The sequence below is a fragment of the Petromyzon marinus genome, chromosome 4 (assembly GCF_048934315.1).
Source record: "Petromyzon marinus isolate PM22_M1 ecotype Great Lakes invasive population chromosome 4, UKy_Petmar_22M1.pri1.0, whole genome shotgun sequence".
Lineage (NCBI taxonomy): Eukaryota > Metazoa > Chordata > Hyperoartia > Petromyzontiformes > Petromyzontidae > Petromyzon > Petromyzon marinus.
In genome coordinates, this window is record NC_133670.1 from 16371024 (window position 1) to 16377404 (window position 6381).

At 41.9% G+C, this 6381-nt stretch overlaps 1 protein-coding gene across 1 annotated transcript in view; it reads right to left on the reverse strand.

Moving 5' to 3' along the window:
* Positions 1 to 6381, reverse strand: part of LOC116938598 (prostaglandin E synthase 3-like) — a 175319-nt gene that overhangs the window by 35854 nt on the left and 133084 nt on the right. The gene's annotated exons all lie outside the window — the stretch shown is intronic.

Consider the following 6381-nt stretch of genomic DNA (forward strand, 5'->3'; position numbering starts at 1 on the left):
AAAGTTCTATTTTGTAATGATAGTGCCATATTCTTCATGGCCGGGCAGGTGGCTCTTCGAGTCGACTGATGAGGACATGGTTCCGTTCTTAGGCTGGTTACCTTAAATTTTTCCATAAAATGTGATACATACTGGACACACTGGTTTGATTTTCATTGCTTGCTCTATGCACGCCTTGCAGAAAGAGCGTTTGCATTTGTCCAGGGTGACCATCTTTGTGAAGCCGTCCATGCAAATTGAACAGCTGTCATCATCTTCCCGTCTTGGATCGTGATGAGTGCTTTCGTCATTCATTACGATCTTCCTCTGTGCTCCCACCCCCATGGATATTTGATCTGCCACAGAACACATGCATTACATTGCACACAGTCACGTACGTACTATTGTAAAGTCACGTCATATTTTTGAACCACTGTTACTCAGTGTCCTGAAATAATTATCAATCAAGTGCTATAATACAGTACAGTAACTGAAAAGTAGCGCTGTAGTAAAAACATACTGCAAAAAAATAACGCGCTTTATTGTAGCTACTGATTAAAGTAATTTGGTGTTTGTGAAGGTTGCTTTGAGCAACATGTTAACTTGTACTGGTAGGAACGAAGTTGTAAACTGAATGTACCAGCCTGCAATAGATTAATGTGTCCGTCCGTCCGTCCCCTTTCAATACTTTAACGAAGTGAAATCTCGTGCTGTTGGGTGTAAAATCAGCAATAGACAGCGCAGAGACTTGTCCTACCAGCCCACCCTGCAGGGACCTGTTAGCTTTAGCAGCCAAGTGCTTGTACATTTTTTGATTTAAAGCTTTCGTGACTGCAGGGATTCATATTCTTGGTTCAACTCGTACAACATTTTTTTTGTGGTGCTTCTTCCAGTTTTTTAGTGTGAACAGAAGCGAACCCGTGGGCAGGGGCGACTTTCCGTGGGTAGGCGGTGGGGATGGGGTGATGGGGACTCCTGATGTGTATGTGAAGATTTAATAAAAAGGTGCCTTTATTTCCTAGGCGTTGTGGCATGTACAATGCCACCTGTATAAGCACTGGCAACTTTGTAAAACTGCGTGGGCACGGGCAAACGTGAAAGCTGAAGCTCAGTTCGTGTTCCCCTCCCCGCCCAAACACAAATCATGGAGGTGAGCCATCTGCTTGGGGCCACTGACATTAATAAATCTGGGTCCCATGGCTACTTGTCTCCCCAACTTCAACACTGCTCCAGTCAATATACTTCGAATTTTAAATCCAAATGCTATACAGTAATGTATATTTTATAATACACTAAACTTTTTTTTATCAGGTAAGCTATTTTCAGAGGCGACCTTGCCCTGCACGATAGCTCATCAAGTGGCTTATCATATGTGGGTACATATAGTCGCCAAATTGTCGAAATGCATGTTTTTTTATTGTGGGGTGCAAAACCTGGACCCGTCAGGGTCGGGATCGAACCCACGACACCTCCTGCATACCAGACAAGGGAGGTAACATCTCGCCATCCTGGTGGCAAGACGAGATTCCTCAACTGGCAACTCTAATTAATCCAGAATGCTGCCACAAGACACCTCATGTACACCTGGAAGAAAAAAATCACGTCGACAATCTGATCACATGACCCCAAGCCAGTAACTCTGACTTATCCATTAACTCCCAATGGCTCCAAAATCACCCATACATTTCGATTTAAAGCTTTCGTGACTGCAAGGATTCATCTTCTTTGGTTCTTTCGGTAAAGTCACGTAGAATGAGAATAAAATAATAAATTGATAAAATAAAATAACACAATAATATTCTCACGACGTTTCGGCCACAACACAAGCGGCCTTCATCAGGTGAAGGGACGAGACTGTCTGGTAGGATAGCGCTGGAGTGAAACGTCGTGAGAATATTATTGTGTTATTTTATTTTATCAATTTATTATTTTATTCTCATTCTACGTGACTTTACCTAAAGAACCAAAGAAGATCACCCATACGGTCAACCCCGTTTCCAGAATGCGCCATGGACCCGCCCCTGCCTACTTCCGCTTCCATCTCCCACTTTATGCACTCCCCTCTTCATTAACTAAATGCACACATCAAAGATCCCAGTCTATTTCTGCTCAATGTGACACCGCTTCTTTTCTCCGTCTCCGCGAAGCATGGAATTCCCTCCCCCTGGCCATCCCCACTGCTGATTCTTTATATGTTCAAGTCCATGAAGTGTTATTCATTCACGCATTTGATCACACTGTCATTTCCATCTCCCCTCCCCCCACGTTGTAATTCATACCTCACTCCCTGATTTTTTACAGCAACATATTTTCGCTATCGTTGACTCTCAATGCGCATCAATTCCCTGATTTTGACAGCAACATATTTCAGGACCCGGTACACCACATCCAGTATGCCATATTCAATGGAAAATTAATTCCTCATTTTATTTAGATGCTTTATTCGTGTTGTAATTGCAATTCATGTCCAGTTCGATCACCACTAGTGCCCGTACATTTTTCTTGTGGAATTTAGACTATTTTAACTGACTGAAAAAAAACACGCAGAAACGTTGACGATTTAACAAAATTCGATGCGTCATCGTCGGTGTGAATACTGCACAGAAACTGCAAGGCACGTTTAAGAAAGCGATATACACCTCAGGTGATGCAAGTGACGGTATCGAGGACTTACCGTCATCGCCTTGCATTTAAATAAACTTCCGAAACCACTGCCGATCTCGGTAATTCTAAGACCGTAGCGATATCGTCTTCATCTACGTCGCTCAAAGGTGCCGGCTATCACCCACTGTCCACACGACGTCAACAAAACTTCGCGGCGGTTTAAATAGCCACTCCCTTTAAATAAAAAAACCCACACACACACGCACTTAACATTCATCACCGACACTAAAAAATGGAATGAACTTAACGGAACGAACCCCCCTGAGATTCCTGGCCCTGCACGTTCGCGCTGAAACGTGGTACTCTTAGCTTTCCATTTCAAATTATTGAGTGCATCTCTAGCATTATCGACTTCTTTGTAGCTGCCTTTTAAAATAAAACGATTCTGCAATTTCTTTATCACAGCACTGCAGAAATGCTGTTTAGTTTTCTTGATTCATTTCTCAAACTCATCTAAATGCAGTGCACGAGCCTGACCTGGAATCAATATTTTACACTGCTTGACATTTGAAGAAACGTCTTGGTACAGGTCAAGAAGATTATCGACTACTATAGCTGTTGTTTGATCTTTTCCATATCCCTTAACGTTGAGGCAATATTTTTGCGGATCAGTGCTATCTCTTGTCGTTATAGTGACATTGCAGTTACTTTTCAGCTTATCAAGATCCGCTTTGTGAACTTCAGAAATGTATTCGACAATAACACATTCCTGCGGAGGGAGCTGGTAGGAACGTTGGGTTGCTCGGTCAATGGCCAGGGTCAACGGCGGCACCACGTGGTGTATTCCGCAAATATGCCCGACTGTGAGGGCGGGCACAAGCCGGCGTGAATAGGTTAAACGTTGAGTTTTATAAGGGCACCACGGGGTGACCAGCCCCTCCCCACCCAGCCCCTCCCCAGCCAGCCCCTCGACCACCCAGCCCCTCCCCACCCAGCCCCTCCCCTCTCCACCCAGCCCCACCCCTCCCATTTTTGGATACACGACGGACGGACGGACACAATAATCCCCTGTGGGCTGGTGTAACCAGGAGGTTCCTACCAGTATAAATTTCTCCCTTTAAAATCTACCAGGCTTGTTTCGGTCCATTTGCTCTTTCACTCCCCCGGCCGCTACGGGGTGGATGTCCACACAACTCTCTCATTGACATGCTCATTTCTGTACACCCCCTCTCTCTCTCTGCCCCCCCTCTCTCTCTATTTAAGGCCTCGATCCAGAGGCGTTGTTTCTCTGTCTATGTGTGTGTTTCTCTCTGTGTGTCTCTGTGTTCTCTCTCTGCTTGTGTGTCTGATCTTTAAAGGTGCATTGAAAAATGTTGATACTGCTACTGATGCTCCTGCTGTTGTGGAGTGACTCATGCAGCCAGCTGTGGCTACAGGATTTGGTGGTACATGTTGTTTATGTCGTTTATTGTGAAATTTCGGTCACAGTTCCTATGATCACTGTTACATTGATTTTATGGCTTTACACTGGTGGTGATTTCGAAAACGTGTTTTGGTTTGGCCATGTTTGTTGTAGTACGGAGTTAGACTGATGGCCTTAATCTAAGTTGTCTTGTGGTTAAATTTTGATTTAAAGCTTTCGTGACTGCAGTAATTCATATTCTTAGTTATTTCGGTAAAGTCACGTTGAAGGGAAACAACAAAATAATAAAATATATATAAAACAATAAAAATTCTCACGACGTTTCGACCATAACACAAACGGTCGTCTTCAGGTGTGTCGGTTTGCATAAAGTTATTTATTTTAAGCGTTTATTTATTTATTTTTAAAAAACGTTAGCGCCACGCGCAGCGATTTGACAGTTTATTTAGACTAGTCCATCTATGTTCTGAAAAGAGGAGGGGGGAGACGAAATTTTTTTTTTGCTGTCTGAAAGCCACTGTAAGCGTGAACAATCAATTAAGACCTGAAATGGTTTATCAAATCTTTCCAATGATTGCTAAGCCAGAATCCATCTTCTCGGTTGAAATTGTCTCTGTGCTTGTATATGTGGATAGCCTCATGAACGAATCTCTCATGGTAGCCAGATGGCTTACAAAGAACCTCTGTCTTGGAAAAGTCAATGTCATGTGAGCCTACTGAATTATAACAATGATCTGTCACGGCCGAGGTGTTGGCCCTACCGTGTTTAAGGTCTGCTTTGTCTTGTGGTTGTTGTTGTTGTTTGAATTGCATCCCACTGGGATTTTTGCACACAGCGTTGGTGTACGGTGCTTTTTTCTGGAAGATTTTGCTGTTTTTCCCTGGATTTTCTGTTTGCGCATAGTCACTTTAAGATGTTTTCTAGTGCATGTTTTTGTTTGTTGCGGTTGCACCCGATTCAAAGAGCCGAATGGCTCACAGGGCTATACCAAATAAATGAAACTGAAACTGTCTGTCGATGTGTCTCCGTGTCTGTGTTTTCTGTCTCTCTCAAATTTAGCAATCTTTGGAAGAACGTAATCAACCGGTAGGATGTTGACTGTTGTGTTTGCCGACTCTCTGTGGTGTATTGCATTTTATTTTTAAGTTTACTAGGTTTGTTTTCTACCTGATGATGATTGCTTGTGTTGCAATCGAAACGTCGTATTCTATTATTTAATTTATTTTCTTTCTACCTGACTTTACCGAAAGAAGCAAAGAGTATATAGCTGCAGTTTATTCCATCACCTATTTTGTCAAAATGTGTTTAACATCTGCGGTATACCTGATATGTCTGTGTACAAGTAGCTCTGCGTGTGATGCGGCTCTCGAAATATTTTTTGTCAAAGACAAAAACAAAAGGGAAGATAACATTTGTGATTTCATTTATTAACTCATATAGATTTCACCTGTGTATTGTATCGTTGTGCTTGATTACCTTACTCTCAACATATATCTTCACTTTATGGCATCCTACTCCATATTATCTTAATTTAAAAGTCAGATGCAAAGTTTAAGCTAGTTTTAAAAAGGGGGTACAGTAAAAAAAGGCATTTGGAAGGCCATTTAAAGTAACGAAATAGGTAAGGAAAATCGAGGTTTATTTTTATTGCAAGAACAAGTAACACGCCATAAGCTTCTGTTTTATCAACATTTAACACGTTTTACAGTATACATAAGCGAATCATATTTTTCTTTTAAGTAGAGAAAAAATTACGATGAGTTTTGACCACTTTGTTATTCAAAAGTTTAACTGTCTTAAAGTTCATTCTTCGGGCCTGTCAGTTCAATGGTTGATCTAAGGGTAGTCTGTTACCCTCATGAGCTTCTGCCGTCCCCCCACATCTCCCATCACTACTCCATCTCCCACCAGCACTCCAATCCATCACTCATCCCCTTCCACCCCCATCCCCTATCACCGCGCCTTCCTGTACATCAGCACGTACGCATTAATAAGATGTGGTACACTTCTTACAGTTTATTGCCTAAGTTATGCTAAGTCTGTCTCTATTGATACCATTGTCTCGTCATATGCTTTGGTCTGTGATGAATAGTGCTAGTCATCTTCATTATCAACTGAAATAAATAAACACTTCTTTGACAAATATTTTCAACACTGTTCACAATCAGGAAATTCAGCCCTACTTACCAGCCATTAAAATTAGATATCTCTGTAGACCCCCACTGCCGTCTTCATCTGTGAATTATCTTTTCAAGCTAATGCTAAATGCATTCACACATGAAATGTAATTAACTGAGCTTAAAACACTATGTGAAATGTATCACTGACACTTCAAAGAAATTGTGTAAAACTAAAAAACTCGGTAAGACAAACA